Here is a 21,963-nt window from a genome sequence, read left to right as displayed (position 1 = left end):
TGATGCAATGCAGCTCAACGGTCAGTAAAATTTTAAGAAGTTTGTATTTTAAATGCCTTCTAAATATTGAATCTTGATTTTAAGTGGAAATGTGTAACACTCATATATTTGAGAAGTAATACACTATTAATCTATTTTTATATGCTTGTCATGATTTGCAATTTCAAAGTACAGAAGAAATAGAAAATACATGGGCAACTCAAACCAAATAGTAAACTCTTCAAAAATTCTTTTAAAATAATAACATATAAATTCTAAATACTACACATACAATGTAATGGGTAACAATAAACTAAACCTCTGTGTATCTCCTACGTCGCTTAAGACACAAAACAATATGAGAAAATTTGATATCCCTTGTGAACTTCCTAATCATATTCCCCATTTTCCCAGCAGAAACAATAACTTCCTTAATTTTATGATAATGATTTGTTTTCCTTTGTAATTAAGCATATATGCGTGTATTCTTAAGCAACATGTTATTTAATTTTCTCTGTTTTAAAAATTTTACTTAATCTCATAATGCTTGTATTTTTCTGTAATTTGCTTTTTTCATTCAATATTTAAGATTTTTCTGCATTGATGCTTATAGCTATAGTGCATTCATTTTCACTCCCTGGATGGATAATATTTTATTTATGAATATCCTGTGCTGTATGTGACAGGATATTTAGGTTCTTTCGAGGTGTTACTATCATGACCAATGCATCTTTGAATGCTTTTTGCACATATCTGACTGAATGTGTACACAAATTTCTCTAAGAGTATATCTAGGAGTAGAATTGCTTGGTCTTGATTATATGCAACTTCACTAAATGATTCCCACTGCAACTGAACCAATTGGGTTCTTCACTAGCAGTGTATAGGGATTCCTCTTGCTTCAAAACCTCTTCAAAAGAGAGTATCATGATACTCTTCACTTTTTCCCAAAGTAGTGGTGAATTACATTCTTAAAAATGGAATATCCTTGTTTCATAAATGGGTTTTATTGTGTCAGCTTTGTTCTATTTGCGTGCTTAACCCTGTGCTATTATTATGCTCCAAATTATGTAGTGTATTGATAAGTTTTGATATCAGGTAGGGCAAGTTGCTTTACATTTGTCTTTTATTTATGAAATTATTAATTATAAAATTTTTAAAAAACAATTATAAAATTATTTAGTTTTGGCTTGTTTTTAGAATTTGGCTTGTTTCTTGAAACAAGTTTTGGCTTGTTTTTAGAAATTTAGAAATTGTTAATTAGACCTTTGTATTGGAAAACATCAACACTAAGTACAGAAATTTTCTCCAGTATTTTGAAGATATTTTATTCTCACCTGTATTCCATTTCTGATACTAAGCAGCCAGCAAAAGTCAAATTATCATTCCCTTGTAATAGGCAGTTTCCCCCCAATCCTGGCTGCTCTTATGAATTTTATTTTTATATTTGCTTTCTAGTAGTTTAACTGTAATATGTCTAAGTTTGTTTAAAAATTATCTCCTGATTAAAATTCGTTGGTTGTCCTGAATCAGAGGATTGGGATCTTTCAACAATTCTGCCAATTTCTTAGATATAAAATATTCATTGTTTTAAAACTCTGGGTAAATGTATGTGGGATCCCCTCACACTGTTCCAGGTGCCCTAACCCGTTTTCCATATTTTTCATTGCTTTCCCCCTGTGGATTCATTCTCCATTTTGGATAACTTTTTCAGACCTATCTTTCTAGTCACTGCTTCTCTTTTCAATTGTTTCTAATTTCGATTTTAACTCACAGATTAAGATTTTATTTTCAGTTATTATATTTTCACTGCTATTTATTTCTTCTCAATATTCCTGGTCAATTTCTTAAATCATTTATCATTCTACAATAATTTGAATAACTTTCTTTATTTTTTAAATTAATTATTTTATATTTTTTATCTGGCATTTTTATTATTTATTATTTTTCCTGGGTCTGATTTTGTAATATGTTGCTTCTATTAATTGATGATTGTAGAGGACTAGTTTTGTGAGTTTTAAAAACTTGAAGTCCCATCGTTTGGAACCATTTCTGGAGGGATTCTAGAGGTCTGTGTAGAGGTATGTGTTTAAAAGTGTCATATTTGAGCAAGGAAATGTGTTTACTTTTGACAGGCAAATGGGTGCAGTAAAACCCTAGGAATAACTTAACACCTCGGCTGAGAGTTTTTCAATCAAAATGGATCAGAAGTATAAGTTCTAATCCAAAAACTCTTATTAGTATGTTCCTTGTGGTTTTAAAAAAATCTTATGGAAGACTGTGTTCGTTTTTGCTATTCTAGGCAGAGCCAAAGCTAAAAGAGGATTTCTTTCCCCTCTAGTTCACTTAATTTGTATGTGTGCATGTGTGTATCGGGGGTGGGGGGAGTTGTGTGTGTGTATGTATGTGTCCCATCTTACAGACTAACAGTAACCTTAGGCTTGTTTCCTAACCCTTTATGCCTGTGGCTAGTTAAAAATCATGTCCCAGCCACAAGAAATTGACCAATGTCTGTAGGGCAAATACTATCTTCAGTGAATGCTTATTTATATAGAATCAAACTTCTATGTACTTTCTGGCATTAAATTTTTCCTTTCTTTATTCACATTAGGCCCATACTTTAGAAAAATGTTTTCCATATTTTATCCAGAATCATTTGTTAGATACTAGGAGAGGTGGTTTCTTTGTGTATAGTCTACTACATTGCCTGAAAAGTTACTAGATTTTGTTTTTCACCACACTTTAAAATTGTGCTGAAAGGGAAAGTTTACCTGCAACCATAGCTATGTGGACATCTTCGCGTATGCATTTCTGAAATATCTCTGTCAATTAGAACGTCAAAAGTTAAGTTTCTTATTACCTGTTACATATAAATGCTCTAAGAATTGACAAATTATTCAGCTCTGTCTTAATTTTAATAATGTAAACTAATATAGGATTTTGGTTATAGACTAAAACTGAAGCTAGAATTATTTGTAAGTCTTCTCAGATGATGGAAATTAGATATTTTGACCCTATATAAATATGCTGTTAAACATGGAAAGATGGATTAACATGCACCTGAAGCAAGTCTTTTATTTATAACCTTTTTTGATACCAGTGATATTTAATTGGGAATACTAGCAAATTGAGGTTTTGCGATATATATAAAAAACTGTCTTGCAAGATATGTTCATAAAGAATTAGAATTCTTTATCACAGCTTGTAAAATGTTAAGTAACCTAGATAATAGAGTAATATAATTTTTACAATATAATATTGATTTAGTTAATATCTTCCTTAAATATTGGAATAGTTGTCCTTATATTGAACATGATAAAATTGTGTGCTTTATATGAAAAAAATCAATTGACAATGTGAAAATGGAGTTGAGTTTTTCATAAATATGCAGATATAATATTCTGAGCCTTGCCAAATGAATTACGATGATTTTCATCTGTAATTTTGAAATATTTTTGGATAAATATTGAAATAAAATTGCTAATATATAAAGTTTCATGTCTTTTCCTGTTTTTTCATCTTACTGGAGACATATGAAAATGACTCTTATTAGTTAAAGCTTTCTATTTCGATGGTTGCTTATTTGTACTATCTATCTGTTGGAATTCTATTTGGTTTAGTTGTTATGAGAAATAATCTGAGTAATAAACCGACAGTTTCTACGGTTCCAGTCACCATTAGTGGAGAGGAAGTGGCACAAATAAGATATGCCTCGGCCAGGCGCGGCGGCTCATGCCCGTAATCCCAGCACTTTTGGAGGCCAAGGCGGGCGGATCAGAAGGTCAGGAGATCGAGACCATCCTGGCTAACACGGTGAAGCCCCATCTCCACTAAAAATACAAAATAAATAAATAAATAAATAAATTAGCCGGACATGGTGGCACCTGCCTCTAGTCCCAGCTACTCAGGAGGCTGAGGCAGGACAATGGCATGAACCCGGGAGGCAGAGCTTGCAGTGAGCCGAGATCGTCCCACTGCACTCCAGCCTGGGCAACAGAGCGATATGCCTCTAAGTACCCCTGCCAAGACCCACTTCTGTGACCATTAAATAGTACATGAGCAATGCTTTATGAAGAAGAACACACACACACACAAAACCACCACCACCACCACCAGGTATCCTCTTTTTCCTAACATATCAAGTGGGTAAAAGAAATGAAGAGTTATCGAAGAAAAAGCAGGAAGTACTAGCCAGCACCCACAGTAATTATCACCCCATCTTAAAACTAACCCTTCTAAATTGTGTAGAACTTAGCTAATTATTTTTCCTTTTTGGTATAGTTGTGGCAAAGTATGGATGCGGTTTTGCTCAGCCTCCTTAATAATGAAAGTATGGATGAAAATCTTGTGGGGAAAACTCAAATGCACCCTCAAATGCTCCAGCTGTTGGAGAGTGAAAATATCTGGCCCTGGTGCCTCTACTGTATCATTGGTTTCTGGATCTAAGAACCCAAACTATTGATGTTAAATGTACTTTAATACACTTTCAGTTTTTATACTTATTATGTTATTGGATTATTTTATAGAAGTAGCACAGGATAAAGTAAATGTGGCAAAATTTTTAGTCACAAAGCATAGTAAGGGCAGAATTGTCATATACTCTTTGTTTTGAGTCCTGAGTGAGTGGCATGTGTATTCCAGGCTGTTTGAGAATCTGAGTATAACATAAACAGCAAGGTTTAAAAAGTGATCCTGGTTTAGCCAAATCCCTCTAAAGGTTGCCGTTCACCTAGCCAGACAGATTTAGGCACCAGATCTTGACTACAAATATAATTTTGCATTTTATACACTTATAAGCTTTCTACGACTCCAAATATTCTTGACATTTTTGAACAATATGTCCTTTAAACATTTGTAAATACACAAATCTGTAAATATCACCATGGAATATGACTCCTACAACATTACAATAAAATATAACTAAATTTTTGACGTTGTCTCTATGCCTGCTACCGTGTCCAGTGACGATAAATCAACAGCAACAAAGCGACACTGCAATATAGATAGCGATTACTTGCCTAGACACTGTCTTTAGTTAATTAACTCATCTTTGCATAGATGAGAGTAGTGTGTTTGATTTGTAATTGTGCCTGGATAAAGGAAAAATTTTTAGGAATTGTGGATCTTTCAGTTGACTTGTTCATACACAGTAATATTTACTTTAGTGATCGCAAAATACAGATTTAATATTTTAACATTAACGAAATGCGATGTCGAAGTGGAAAAGATATTTGCATATATAGGAGGAAAACCCTTTAGTTTTCCTCAAGATTTTTTTGCACGTAAACCTTGCACCCACGGATTGCATTTTCCTCCCGACAGATCTGCAGCAACATAGCGTTTGAGAGCATTGTCAATGGACAAAAAATATTACCTTTCTAAATCATTGTCTCTCAGATGTATCTTTATATTTGTAGGTGCATACTAAATAAACTATAATTCATATATAAATATTGTAATAGTGTGATACTGACATTATTTCACTGGTATGTCCTAGAAATTGGTAAACTCTTATCGAGAAGTAACAAACAGTAATGTGTCTGTCAGAGCAGGTTCAATATTCTTATCTTAATTTTCTGCTTTTAGCATCATCATTTAGAGTTTGTTTGTCGACTTCTGTGTTTCAAATTTATCCATGTTTTCTGGTAATCCATGTTGGAACAGACTTTCTTGAGTCAAGACCAGGAGGACTCCTAGGTGCTCTCTTTGTAGTCTCAAATTTCAAAGACTTTTTCTACCCTGTCTTTGGAGCTTTAGTTATTTTTGCTCAGATTTCTTAGAGCCCATTTGATGCAATGCTAATAATTAAGAAATATAATTTTCAGGAGGTAAATACTTCTTTGACACATATTCTGTGAAATATTTGGCTAATATTCGGAAATGGGTTCTATTTGTGCTGTTGCAGTGAGGTAGGTTTTGTCAATACCTTGAATTTGGCAAGAAGATGTCAACCTCCAGATTGAGTAATATGTCAAGACTTTTTTCCCAGTACCCAAAACATCAGAACAGAAACATAAACATGAAAAGCCATGACTCACTCCTAAAAAGCATTCTACAACCTCTGTTTCAGGCTGCTGTGGAGTGGGACTGGATTGTGTAATTTACCTATCTCAGGATGACTTTTGGGAAGAATATGCTCTGTGTAAGAGGAACAATATATAAATTCTATTTTAGACTAGATATTAGGAATAATGCTCTTAAAATTATTTTTATTTTTAAAATGTATATAAAAAGTTATTCAGAAATTTGCAAAGCAATGGGCTTGATTCCATTATCTCAGTCTTTCTTTTACCAATCTCACCAATATCCATGAAGATTTCTAAGCTATGATTAATCATATTATTGTTTGTTATATACTATTTATTCTTTTTCACCATACTGTATATTATTGCACATTTTGATTTCTGTAGAAAATCCCTCCCTAGAAATTCTCCCATTTCTTCGGAGTCTTTTCTCTATTGCATCACCATAGGCAGGTCTCTTCTTTTTCATACTTGTTACATTATAGCTTCTGGATCTTGAATATTAGGTCAATTTATTTCATAATTCTTCCTGATTTTTTCTTATGTTTTTATTCTATAAATATTGTCTAATTCAATATATTCTGAAGTATATTGAGAGAGTCTCATTGTGAAAGGCAATGGGTAACAAATACCATCCATGTGAACAATTTTGCGTTTTCTAAATAAATTGCCTCAATTTATTTCCATCATTTTTTTCAAGTGCCTCAGGCATCAATGAAAATAGGCTCATTAATTGCTAAGTGAGTAATTTTTCTACAAGTATAGTCTTATTTTATACATTCATTTGTGCATCTACTGTGCGTGACCAGATTCACCAAACACAAGCCTAGTTACCAAGCAAAATACACTTTTCCTGGAAAAGTGGGTATTAGGGTCAAACAAAATTCCCACATGAATCATAGCATCACTTATGATAATTGCTGGAAAAGCAAAATGCTGACTTATTTACTTCAATGGGAAAGCGTAGAGTAATCTACATTGTTAGAGAAAGAGTATGAGGTGGATATAAAAGCTTTTCTCAATATTTCTTGGCACAGGTGGAACATTTTCCCTAGATAATTTTTCCCGGTCCCTCAGTGAAAGGTGATCTTTTTGAGTTTTCATGGCATAATATCTTTCATTCTCTCTCATGTATATTTCTAGAATTAAATTTATTTAGATGCATGTTTTATCTTCCCTCGACAATGTGAGGGTTTTTTGTTTTTTTTTTTTTTGACTGTGTAGACTACATTTGATCCATCTCCATAGAACTTACCTGGATCACTACCTTGGACAGAGTAAATACTCAATAAGTAAATACTTGAGTGCATGAATAATTTAATAGTTAATTATTAAAAATATTATATTATAGAAATGTAGGTAGAGATAAAACTGAAGAAAGAGGAACTTCTTCATGTTGGTTTACTTATTCCCCATTCTGCTTTTGTGCAAAGCACAAGTACCTCCATTGATTATTTGGATCTTCATTCATTGAACGGGAGCAATGCATCAGACATAGAAGGATGTGTTCTGCCAGTTTTGAGCTGCTTAGAATTCATGTGTTCAGAATTATGAAACAGACCCAAATATGTTGCCTTATCTTAGGCAAAACACAATTTCCCAGCTTTTAGGAAAATAAAGGAGTTTGGAAAACTGAGAGACTTGTAAAAGACTTAGCAGTCTAGTGGTTCTTAAAAGTTTTTATTTTGATTGCTGCTGTTATTACTATACTTCTTACTGGCATTTATAGAAAATTCTGTACTTGCCTTGTGCTTCAAAGTAATGTGTGTGTGTTGTGGTTGTTATATTCTGGGGGCTTGGGCATTTGTGATATGAATAAATGAATGTGATTCAGTTAACTTCCTGATTGCTTGTTATGTGGAAGATCCTTCAAAGTGTCTATGTTGTTTAGGGGGAGAAATGTCAACAATAAAATTATGGTCTAGTAGAGACAATAGGTATATTTATAGATAATGTTATAAGGGAATTAAACTGTTATCTATCTTGTGTGATACAGATATTTGTCTATTCAAAGGCAAGGAGATGGGCCAGAAATCATTAGGTCTGTTTAGATTCTCTAGAGCTCTGACTTTATAAATTTTTAAATAGAGGAAGACAAAAGGAGTTTGAATTCTAATTTTGTTTTAAAATCATCATGTATAGTATGCAAAAGGAAGACATAAACATTTTTGGTACCGTAATGTAAGAAGTGTACCTTTCTTTACCTATCTTCTCATTATGCCAAAAAGTTGGAACCACTTATTTATGCCAATTTTAAGCCATTCTTGAAGGGGTCTTATTGTACACCACACCATACTAGTACCATCTGAAGTTGTACACAATCTCCTAAACAATAATCTATGAAAATCATATTGGCAGAGTAGAAAAGTTTATCTTGACACCTAAGAGGTGTAAGAGAGCTTTGAGATGTCAGCTGTTATTGAATCAGATTCCATTGATTGTACTTGAATGTCAGCATTAGGTGGTTAAAAATGAGTAAGCTACTGACGTATAGCATTAGCTCTATCTATTGCTAGTGCTTACTATGTTTTAGAATTCAAATGTTTTACTAATATTTATAGCAAAAACCCACATAGCCCCTATAAGAGAGACTCTACTTTTATCTCATTCTATAGATGAGAACCAGAAGGAAAGAGAGGTCAAATGTGAGTTTAAAGTCACCCAGTTTATAGATGCTGCTGAAGTTAGGATCTAACAATTGCGCTCTGGCTCCAGAGTCTGCTCTTAACCTTTGTGGAATACCATTGTGTATTTATGAACATGTGATTAAATCTGTGGCTAATAAATGTTACTTCTTAGCATGAGAAAATGATTACAATTCTTCCTTATCTTGATTTTTATACATTAGGATAATAGAGGACTTATTAGAATAATATTTGGATTGGAATTATTTCTATTTTCTTATTATTACTATTGAAAAGCATTCTGATATTGGCTGAAACCTCCAAGCGACTAACAGGAATCCAAATATACATATATATATATATATATATACAACGGAGTCTCACTCTGTCACCAGGCTGGAGTGCAGTGGCATGATCTAGGCTCACTTCCTCCTCCTCCTCCTCCCAGGTTCAAGCAGTTTTCCTGCCTCAGCGTCCTGAGTAGCTGGGACTACAGGCACACGCCACCATGCCCAGCTAATTTTTGCATTTTTAGTGGGATGGGGTTTCACCATGTTGGCCAGGATGGTCTCGATCTCTTAACCTTGTGATCCACCTGCCTCAGCCTCCCAAAGTGCTGGGATTACAGGCATGAGCCACTGCGCCCAGCCTACAACATTGACTATTTTAATCCACAACAACCCTTTTAGGTATTAGTCTCATTTTTAAGATAAGAAAAGTGAGACTTAGGCAAAAATGTGCTGATGACCACGAAGACAGTAAGCAGCAGAAAGAGGCCCAAAGGCATCGGATCCTTAAATCTGTACTTCTAAGATCTAAGATTAGCTCCTTTATTATAGAGATTGTCTCTGTAAATTAATATTTAAAGAGCAAATCCTGAATTTATCTTTTTATTTATACTCATTAAAAATAAGATATCATACACTTTAAATATCATTGAAAAGACTAATGATGGTAAGTGAGAATATGAAACAACTGGAATTTTCATAAATGTCAGGAGTGTAAATTAGTGCAAACATTTTGGAAAACTGTGTGGTATTATCTACTAAAGTTGGAAAAACAATTTTCCTATGGCACAGTAGTTTTGCTTCTTTGTATACATGCCTTAAATGAGTGCACCTACGTACAAAGATGTGTGCAGTAACATTTACGTCAGTATTATACATAATAACCCTAAATTGGAAACCACTCAGATTTTTCGAATTTAAGTCAATGTCAGAAGAAATAAGATAATTTTGTTATATTCATGAAAGTAAAATAACATATGGCAATAAAAATGAATGAAGAAAATGTAATACCATGTTGAATTATTCCACAGTAATAAGCCAAGGAAGCCAGACATAGCAAATAAATACATATTGTAGGAGTTCATTTATAAAAAATTTTTAAAATAAGCCAGAATGACCTATGACTTAATAGTCAAAATAATGGTGGTCTAAGAGTGGCTCCAGAGTGTTAAACATGAACAACTTCTTGGCCTGTGTGGTAGTTACAGGTATATACTCCCTTGCGATTATTTAATGAGTTGTGCACCTATGAATTGTCTACTTCACTGTCCGTATTTTTACTTCAATAAAAAGTTAAATATAATAACTATTATTTGTGAGAAAAGAGATGTTCTGGTTAACTAAATACTCTTGATAGTGAGAGGGTTAATATGAATACCTGCCACAAGATACAAAATCTTTACAGTTTTGTAATGGCTTTGTAAATTTTTTCTAAAATGAATGATTTCACTTTCTTGTCTCTAAATACAAAATACAAAAGTAATATAGTGTTACTTTAAAGATTTGAAATTTTTATGTAAAAAAGATGATAAAAGTAAAATATGCACAATGTATGAAACATGGAGCCAAACATGTATCTTTAGTATGTATTTGATTTCCTACTATTGTCTTTTTCTAAAGTAGGAGGATATCAAATCACTCTGGTAATTTTGATTTGATTTTGTTGAGATTTTATATGTGTCACATAAGAAATTAGGAATAATTTTGAAGTGTCAAGTGTTTCACAATTTGTGCCAAGACTTGACATTTTTGAGACACCTTGCCAAATCCCTTAGTACAATATCTCATCTTTGGCACTTGGTCTTAGTTCCTAAAACAATAAAAATTCTGTGTTTCTCAAATAAATAGTTGATCACTCAAGATACATATTCACTCACATAAATACCACTGACTCCTCTTCCCTGGAGCAGAGGGTACCTTCAGTGAACTTGGGTTGTCTGAATGACATGAAGATGGCTTTAGTCACATTGGCAGTTGGGGCCACTCAGCCCCCAGTGCAGTTTCTTCTCATGACAGGTCAAGTTTTTGCCCTGCTAAGAGCCCTATTCTTTTAACTTAGTTATTTATAGGGAGTGTAGTATAAGAACACAAGCTCTAGATTCAAAGCATTCTAGGTTCTAATTTCGGCTCTACCACTGCCTATATGCTGATCTTGGAAAACTAAACTTTAAAGTGGGGATAATATACTTATTGGGTTAATGTGCAGATTTGTTGAGATAAGGCATGTAAAATTCCTAGTGTAGTAGCTGCCATATAGCAAGCTTTAAGTATCAGATGTCATTTATTAATCGTTATTATTAAATACACCTTTCTCTCGTGTGAAACAGAGAACCACATTAACCCAGTTTATCCAAGCAGATCCAACAAAGTGCTTAAGACATTACTGATTATTCAAATAAATAAAACTATATACTTTCTTATAATAGAGAACTTTATTTACCTAGAAAATACAACTTTTTAAAAAGCTGCCTACAGTGAATGTGTGACTTGGTATATATTTCTAGGTATTCGTATCTAATATAAGTAAAACCAATTTGAAAATCGATGATGTCTCATTAGCACTACATGCCATAAATGTGTGTGTGTTTAAAGTGCTTTTAGTTGAAAAGGAAAAAGGTCACCTATGTATTTGAAGGACTGCAACCAAAGATTGAAGGAGATACTTTACTATTCTTCATTTTATGTCTAAGCTTTGCTAAGATCAATGAATTCCAAATCACGCTTCAGTTAGTAGGTGCGGAGAAAATGCTTTAATGTCTGGAAATTTCATCAATCTCATTTCTCTGTCACAAAAGGAATTGCTTAAATGAGTGTTCTTCAGACCAACATGATAAAATTACATATCAGACATCTAAATATATGTAAATTTCAAAAAGCTGTGCATTTTCAACAATATATTCTGGTTTTCAGAGAATTAGTTTTGAACCAGCCACTGGTTTCCCAAAATATAGCTCACCATTATCGACCAGTACATCACAGTTGATGTACTGCAGTGTAACGAAGAACTGTCAGCTATGGGATGGTAAATACGATACATGCTTCCTGCTGCTTTATTGTATATGCACATTCTTCCCCAAATAGTTTAGCAAACGTTTGCCTCCTACACACAAACTGCAAGAATGTCGACACTCTCAGGAGACCACTAAAATCCACAGCTGCATTATTTCCTTTCTCTTAAGGGGAAAAGTTTAAAAATAACCAACTTTTCTCAGCCATGTCTTTTCCCTAGGAATCACTTTGTTTTCATATTTCCTGCCTCTCTGTTAAAATTGAAAACATGAATGCTTCATTGCCTAAGACACTGAGTAAACTTGCTTTCTGAAATGTACCTTTTAATGTCTTTTATGATTTTGTTTTTCTTCCCTTATTTGCACTCTCAGCTGTGGAAGAATTTCCATGCAATGCATCATTTCTTTAAGAGTTTACACACCAGAAGAAATAAAAATGGAAAATGGTATCTATTAAGAGAAAACAGCTTTCCCAAGTCCCCAGCAGATGCTGTTGGTGAGCAGCCCTCTGTTTGCTCAGCACAGCAGATCAGCTTAACCCTCCATAGGGTTGCCCTGAAGAAAGGAACATATTTCTGGTTGTTAAACAAATGAAGGCACTTTTAACTCGACTTTACCCTCCTATTGTTTCAGAATACAGTGTGGACCTGGGGGTTTGTAAATTTAAGCCACACATCATTCCACTTTGGCAAATATTATTTCCATTTTTTTATATCCCGCCAGCTTCTGTATGATCAATTGCCCATGATCAACTTCAGATTTTGTGCTTCCTTCCACACATCAAAACATATATGCACACAAAATATGTCCTTTTTAAAAATTTTTATTTCAATAGTTTTTGGGGAACAGGTGGTGTTTCGTTACATGGATAAGTTCCTTACTGGTAATTTCTGAGATTTTGGTGCACCTGTCACTTGAGCAGTGTACACTGTACCCAATATATAATCAGTTATCCCTCACCTCTCTCCCACTCTTCCCCCGATCCCAAAGTCTATTATATCATTCTTATACCTTTGTGTCCTCATAGCTTTGTTCCCACTTATAAGTGAGAAAATACAATATTTGGTTTTCTATTCCTGAGTTACTTCACTTAGAATAATGATCTCCAACTCCATCCAGGTTGCTGCGAATGCCATTATTTTGTCCCTTTTTGTGGCGGAATAGCACTCTATGGTGTATACATGCCAATTTTTTTTTTTTTTATCCACTAGGTGGTTGGTGAGCATTTAGGCTGGTTCCATATTTTTGCAATTGCAAATTGTGCTGCTCTAAACATAGGTTTGCAAGCATCTTTTGCATATAATGGATGTCTTTTGTTTTTATACATTTTTATACATTTATTCTTTTTAACAAAAGGCTGTGGTTTTCTCTTCATACTTCTCTTCAGAGCATAAGATATCATCAGTGAATCTTTCTGCATTGGAGGCAGTTCAATGGTTTGTGAACAAAAGTCTTTGGCCTGTCTTCATCTGGGCGGGAGCATGACGATATGCAAATATCCATTTGAACAGATCTGTGATGCAAAAGAGGGGTAGTGCTAAGTCTTGTACTAAACGGAGCATGACTTGATATAGTTAGGTTTTCTCTCCCCACCTGAATCTCATCTTGAATTGTAATCTACATAATACTTATCATCTCCATGTGTGAAGGGAGAGACCAGGTGCAGGTAATTGAATCATTGGGGTGGTTTCTCTCATGCTGTTCTCGTGATAGTGAGTGAGTTCTAACGAGATCTGAGGTTTTATAAGTGGTTCTTTCTCCTTCACTCAGCAATTCTACTTCCTGCCATCTTGTGAAGAAGGTGTCTTGCTTCCCCTTTATCTCCTGCCGTGATTGTAAGTTTCCTGAGGCCTCCCCAGCCATGCTGAAATGTGAGTCAATTAAACCTCTTTCCTTTATAAATTATCCAGTCTTGGGTATTTCCTTATAGCAATGTGAGGATGGACTGATAGTACAACTCATACAAGCAATCTCAGAAGGGATGAGACCTGAGAAGTGTCAGTGGGGCAGAATATCTGCTTTGTAATCTAAACATTGTGGGGAGGGATGTGATCAAGTGAATTTGTTAAATGGCAGCATGAGGCCCCATTTCTCTATGTCTCCGCTATTCATGGCTTGTACCATCTCTGTCAGTTGTGTATAGACACTGAAACATTACATACTACTCTGTAAGCTAAATTCCCTACACTGGGTACTTCCAAGCCTATGAACTCATTTGCTAACCAAGAACAAGAGTCGCCCACCTCAGAGTGGTTTTAGAGATGAAATTTATATCATACTGAAGAGGGGTCAGGTGGTTTTAGAATCACTGTTTGGACCTTGATATAGAAATGCTTGTTCATAATTAAGAGATTTAAAAGAAGCAGCAGCAGCAGCTGAAGACATTTAAATCTTCTTTCCCAGTCATTTACTATGAAATCTAACCCCATTCCTGGAGCGAAAATTGATGGCATTTAGGACTTCAGTGTTTTCCAGGTATCAATAAATCCCTGCTAGTGTCTCTCAGTTTTTCTAATAGCCAGGAGGACCAGTAATAAAGTACAATAAAAGGTTTTAGTAAAAGAAGTAACATTTCCTCATATAATTAAGATATGTTTTAGGCATTCTTTTAACATCTGTTATTTGAGTAGCCCATATTTTTTACAATTAATTTTTAACCATTTTATTATGAAATACTACAAATTAATTAAACAAAATGAATAGCTCCTTGTTTGTGACAAATCCATCACCTTTTATCACCAATAGTATCATGTAATCAGACACTGGTAAGATAGCAGAATACCCCTCACACCTCTAGTCAATCATTAGTACATGTCCCACCTCACTAATAATTGCTTCCTTTTGTTTATAATTTTATCACCTAATCATGTATTGCTAAACACTAGAGTTCAGCTTTATTATTTTTAGGGCTTAATTTAAATGGAACCATACAGCATGCATTCTTTTAAGTCTAGCTTATTTTGCTACATGTTATTATTTGTGAAATTGTCCATAATGTTGCATGTAACTGTTGATTGTCATTGATATATAATATCCCTTCATATGATTATAGCATATTAAAAATTATTTATAATTTTGATTAATGTTTGGGTTGTGGCCTGTTTTGGGTTCTTGCAAACAATGCAATGATTAAAATTCTTGTTTATGTCTCGTAGCGCACAATCGCCCACATTTCTATTCGTTATATATATAACCAGGTGTGTAACTGCTGAGTGAAAGAGTGTGCATATCTTGAACTTTATTTGATAGAATCAGTTATCCAAAGTGCTATTTCTGGAATTTCACACCCATCAACAATGGATTTCTATGCTTTTATGGATTTGTTTCTGGATTTTCTGTTCTAGTCTGTTTTTCTGTTTGTCTATCTCTTCCCAATTACCATGGTTTTTTTTTTTTTTTTTTTTTTTTAGTGCTTGCTTTTAAAATTCTTTCTTTGTTAAACAGTTCCATTCACTGAAAGAAAATAGCACATAATCAATTCTTAAAGCATGCTTCGATCTATCTTTTAAATGTGTTTATGTAAACCTGTTATAAGAACTAATGCAAAAAGAAAAGAAAGTTTTAAATTTGCAGTAGCTATAAAATAAATGGCAACATCTGGTATAGTAAGTCCATTAGACATCTTAAGGAGTGTCATGGCTATCTTGTGCCTTGGTATTCCCAAATATATTTAGGAATTCACTTGTCAATATATAAACATTCACATAGTTATTGAGATTTTGATCGAGATTGAATCTATAAATGAGTAGTAGAATTTATGTCATTACAGTATTAACTCTTCTATCAATAAACATGACTCATTATTTTGTTGATTAGATCTTATTCCTCCATAATGTTTTATAATTATCTAGAAGAGGTATACATATCTTTTTAATAGATTAATTCCTAATTATTTGGTATTTTTAGGATATTATAAATGGCACCTTTTATATTTTACTTCTGAATACTTTTGCTGATACATAGAAGTGCAATTAATTTTTATATATTGACATTGTATAAGCAACTTTATCAAACCCATGATTTAGGCAGTAATTTAGTTGTAAAATTTTCAGGTTTTTTTTTTTTTTTTTTTTAAAAAAAAACAGACAACATATTTGCATATTAAGAGTTTTATTTTTTTCCAATTCTTATATCTTTGATTTATTTTTGTTCATGATGGTTCCAATACTTTAAAATTAAATAAAATGCTTATATGGGTTTTTTTTTTAAATAGCCTTTAATTAAGGAGAAATTTTCATTCACAGTTTGCAAACTTGTTTTTCATTCATTAATTATTTTTGATTGTGGTAAAATACACATAGCATGAAATGTATTATCTTAAGGAAATTTAAGTGTACAGTTTAGTGGCATTAAGTATATTCATTGTTGTATAACCATTGCTACCATCCATCTCAAGAACTCTTTTCTTCTTAACAAAACTGACATTCTGTACTGATGAAACAATAACTTCTCATTCACCCCTTTTTACAACCCCTGTCAACCCACCCCCTTCTTTCTGCCTCTGTGAATTTAACTACTAATCTATATACCTCATATAAGTTGAATCATACATTATTTGCCCTTTTGTGTCTGTTTTATTTCAGTTCACATACCCTCAATATCCATCCATGTTGTAGCATGTATCAGAATTTCCTTCAAGGCTGAAAAATATTCTGTTGTAGGTGTGCATGGCATTTTGTTTATGCATTTATCGTTGATAGACCTTTGAGTTGCTTCTAACTTTTGGCCATTGTAAATAATATTTCCTTGAAAATGAGTGGAAAAATATCTGTTTTCATGCTTTCAATTATTTCAGGTCTATATCCAGAAGTGGATCTGCTTCTGGTAATGGGAATTCTCTTTATATTGTTTTGAGGAACTGCCATACTGTTTTCCAGAGAGGTAGCAACATTTTACATTCTCAGCAAAATGGTGCACAAGGGTTTAAATTTCTTCACAACCTTGCTTCTAAGCAAGGATGCTTTTTAAAAGTTGAGAATTGAGGTTGAATTTTATCAAAAGCCTTACAGCCTTTATTATGGTGATAATATGTTATTTCTTGTCTTTGTTCTATTTATGTGGTGAATTACACTGATTGATTTTAAAAAAGAATACACTTTGCATTCCTGGAATTAACACAAATTGTTCCTGATATTTTGGCCTGTTTATATATTATTGGCTTGAATTTCCAATACTTGTTTAAAATTTTTGCATTTGTGTTTATGAAAGATTTATCAATTTTTCTTTCTAATTATTTTTGGTATCAAAGTCATGCTGTACTCATAAAATAATTTGGGTAATCTTTTTTATTATTTAGTGGGAGATTGTATGAAAGATTGATGTGACTTCTTCCTTAAATGTTTGGCAGAATGTGCTGCAGAAGCCATTAGGCAGAGATTTTTTGTTGTTGTATAAGCTGATTCTTAATTTTAGATTGTTAATTTTATATTGTTAAAATACTGGACTGTTTATCTTGTCTGTTTTGTTTTGTGTTTGTTTTATTTGTCCTTTTTTCAGTCTTTGTGCATTTCATCTAGTTTCCAATTTTTAGTATGTAATGTCCCGTTAGGGTTATTTTAATATTTGTGGGATGTATAATGGTCTCCCTTTTTGTATTCTTGGTATTTGTGTTTTTTTTTTTTTCATTCTTCTTCATTAATTTCACCATGGTTTATCAAGTTTATTCATTTTTTTAAACAAGTAATTAAACAAGTGTTTGACTATCCTTTCTATAGTATGTATTTTTCTATTTAGTTAATTTCTGTGCATTTCTTTATCATTTTCTTCTTTTTACTGTCTTTGGGATTAATTTTGTTCCTTTTCTTAAGATGAATGTTTAGATAATTAATTTTTAAACTTCTCTTTAAAAATATGCATTTAAATTACAAAAATTTTGTATAAAATCAGCATATATACATCTCATGAGTTTTGATATGCAGGATGTTAAAATGTAGTTTAATAACTATTTTTTTTTTTTTTTTTTTTTTTGGAGACAGAGTCTCGCTCTGTCGCCCAGGCTGGAGTGCAGTGGCGCAATCTCGGCTCACTGCAAGCTCCGCCTCCCGAGTTCACGCCATTCTCCTGCCTCAGCCTCTCCGAGTAGCTGGGACTACAGGCGCCCGCCACCACGCCCGGCTAATTTTTTGTATTTTTAGTAGAGACGGGGTTTCACCGTGGTCTCGATCTCCTGACCTCGTGATCCACCCGCCTCGGCCTCCCAAAGTGCTGGGATTACAAGCGTGAGCCACCGCGCCCGGCCAATAACTATTTTTAAATTTTTATTATGCCTTCTTGAACCAGTGTACCCTAATGATAATTTTTATCTTTTGGCAATTCATTTTCTCCCTATGATTTAGATATCCACTGAATTTCATTACTTCTATATCTCTTTCTTTTAAAAAAAATTTAGTAATAGGTTTTGCTGAGAGAATTCATTTTTAAACTCAATTATTTCCAAAGCATAAAAAGAAAGGATTAACAATTTAAATTTTCCAAACACTTACCATATTCTATATTGTCTTTTATCTTTTATTATCTACTTTTCAACTTCTACCTTTATGGATTTCTTTCTGTTTGTGCTTTCTTGTCACCTACTTGATAAGTTTTTGTTCTTGTCTCAAGATAACTTTGATATCACTCTCTTGTTTCCTAAGACGATGGCCAAATTCTGTTTGTAGTCTTTATTTACATTTTCTTTCTTTTTTCAATTTATATGATAACTATACAAAAAAGATTTACAGGCAGCTTACAAAACAGTTATCTATCTTACCAAGCTATAAACATTGGAAATTTTTTGTCCTCATGTCTTTTATTTTCTCTTGACTTCCCTTTTACCTATATAAATCTTACCACACAGATTGTATATCATCTCTATTCTGAATCATAATTTCCTAGCCCTGCATTTGTGCCTCTGTGTTAACTTTCTGCACACTGTACATTGTTTTATTTTAGATGTTCATTCTAGAAATTTCTTGAGATGAAGAATTATATTTTATGTATCTTTTATTCCCCAGTGTCTCATAATAGCAACCCCATTCAAAAACATACAAAATGCCTAACTAGGACCCAGGAACACAAAGGAAGAAAAAGGAAAAAATATTGAAAGTGGAGTTTATAGAAATCCAGATGTCCATGTCAACTTAATTATTTCTAATATTTGAGCCATGTTTCTCTCACGTGGTATGTTTATAAAACACCTATTTGTGTGTATAGTCATGTATTACTAAAAGTTACAAATTTATTTTTCCTATCTAGGTACAAAGTTATTAATGCCTACATATTTGCTTTGTGCAAATACATCATTGTCTTTAGCATATTAACCTGCTTAAGGAAAAGAAAATAAACATTTCAGTTGTTCACATAAGTTATATTTCAGAGCCAAATACAGTACTTTGCTACACACAAGGCACTGGTGAATTTAACTGTTTCCTTCATTTACCTTCTCCAATATCTATGTCTCCAATATCTATGTATCCAATATCTAACTATGGATGCCATGGCTAGTTAATCCCTTTCAAACAAGTATTATTCTTGTCTTCATAACTTTTCTCTGTACTGTAAACAAAAAGAACCTTCTTTTTTGAATAGGTTGTAAAAATATTACTGATTTACTAATTTGATAGGACATCCTTCCCTGGATTTTATAACTGTTAGTTCCAGTATCCACTATATCAATGATTATAGTGTGCTTATGTTTTAATAAATATGTATTTCCTTCTTATAGGTCTGTGGCTACAATGTAATGATATATGACTACAGTGTGATTGGAATAAATAATCATAGCAATCATCTCTTTGTCACAGTGTAGGAAAAAAAACGAAGGCTATTATGGCCTAACATGGTCACTCTTCACTCTTACATATGAATCCTCCAATTATCTCTTTCATATCAGAGTACTTGAGAAAACGGAAGCCTCAAAATTATTTTTTTATAAAATGTCTATCTTTAAGAAATGTATTTTTGATATGACTTAACATCAAGTACATCTTAAATAAGTGTAATACAGAAACTATTGCCAAATAATGAAAATAGACGGAAGCATATGCGTTGTTTGATTATACTAACCACACATAAAAAGCAAGGTAAACAAAACACTGATACTGAAGGGAAAAAATTCCTGCTATCATTTACATTCCGATGTTTAGTAAAATCACGATAAAACGGGAGCTTTTCAAACCTATTCTCTGCAAAGCACATAGCTTAACCATTAGAAACGCCACCACCAATGACAACAACAAACAAAGAAAAACTATGAAGCAAAGGAAAATAATAGTGAGCTTCAGCCTGATATTATTTATAAAGAAATATTAGTAATGCTAAACTCAAGCTTACCGACAGTGGCAAGTAGCTGCACATTCTCATCTGCACTATTACAGCTGTTCTCCATAAATCTTTGCTTGCAACATTATGGCCAATAGGGCACAGCATCTAGCAGACTGAAAGGTCATTGCTTTGTTTATATGACTTTTATAATCTGAAATTTCAACAGAATGAATCCCACAGCAGGCTCAGATCCCTCCAGGGCCGCAGTTTTTCTGTGGTATTGTTTGCCTCTAGAAGTTCTGTGAGATAGTGCTTAGCATTTGGCAAATGTTAACTTTGCTTGAGAGGACTTTGTATCTGCACCAAGGTATAAACTGAAGAGCCTGAAGGAGAACATTCATGTGAGCCAGCGGCTCCTAGAACTAACATCAAAATGGATTAGGTACAAGCTTTTTTTTTTTTTTCTGAAACCTGTCTCATTTTTTCACTTGATTTGGTATATTCTAGTTGTCCTCTGTGTGAGTTTATCTCAGGTCCTTTGTCTCTATCTCAAGTCCAAATATCACTCCTATAAATGCCTGTATTTGGAAGTTGGAGAGGGGCTTAATTCTTCAAATAGATTGTAGGGTAGTGACAGTGGGAACAGGAAGAATGGAATAATTGTGGGTGGATATTTAATTTGGCCTTGAAACAATGTCAAGAATCATAGCTTTGATATTACTCGTATATCTCTTACGCAATAGTAATGATGGAATCTAGTAAGGATATTCTCCTTCCTAGTGAGAAATTGCACTGCTCACAGATGAATTGAAGTAAGCAGTGAGTGGGGGCTAGGGAGGTGATGTGTGGCATCCTTGGAATGCAATGGGAGTCCACAGGTATCACAAGGGACAGTCAGATGAAGCTTATCAACTACACTTAAAGAAAAATGAACGTAACCTTCCATTCATCAGACAGAACCCTATATAAATGTCAGTGAGCAACAACATTCAATTAACATTGTGGCTTATTCATCAGTTAGGGATATATAGTGTTGGGACTCCTGTTGCTCCTGAATCATAATTGCAGAGACCTCTCTTCAGCTGTTTTTAGCTAGGTGAGGATGCTTTACTTGCTGCGTTTCAAGTGCCTTTCACCAAATCTCTACTTTAGACGTTTGTCATGTGGTCCCTTAGTAACATACTGGTAAGATCTCACATTGGTTGTTTGTACATCAAGGTACTAATGAAGAGTTACCCCTCTGGGAGCCTGGAATAAATTCCCCCACCCACAGGAAAAAAATAAAGGACAAAAAGAGTTGTTTCTTTCTTCTTAATGTGTGCATTGTTTACATAAAAACAGTTGTTAGAAGGGTAAGAAACAGTTATAGTCTCCTGATATGTCTGCATTCAACCCTTCCTTGGGGTGTACTTTTAATTCTGCAGCCAGGGTATTAGCAGTATTAAACTGAAAATGTCACAAAATGTCAAATTTGAAAATGTCACTGGGAAAGGGGAAAAAAGATGGTGACCCCATACTATCTACAGATGAAATAAATATGCCTCCCTGGTACTGTACAGTGATTTTTTTTAGTGGATATAATTTTATACATTTTGCATCCTATTAATTTTCATGGCATAGATGGAGAAATATTAGAACAGCGAGAGTGCTGAAGACAAATTAACTCATCAATTACATGTATGGGACAGTGGAGACTGAGTTTATTTCACCATTTCGAATTGCAATAAAACTGTAATTACTAACTCGTGGAATCTTCATGGAAATCTGCATTCATTACTGCTTAATTTGAAGTCAGTGACTG

Source organism: Hylobates moloch, unplaced genomic scaffold (genome assembly GCF_009828535.3).
Source record: "Hylobates moloch isolate HMO894 unplaced genomic scaffold, HMol_V3 SCAFFOLD_19, whole genome shotgun sequence".
NCBI classification, from domain to species: Eukaryota; Metazoa; Chordata; class Mammalia; order Primates; family Hylobatidae; genus Hylobates; species Hylobates moloch.
The sequence above is the reverse complement of the archived record's forward strand: the minus strand, read 5'-3'. Positions refer to the sequence as shown.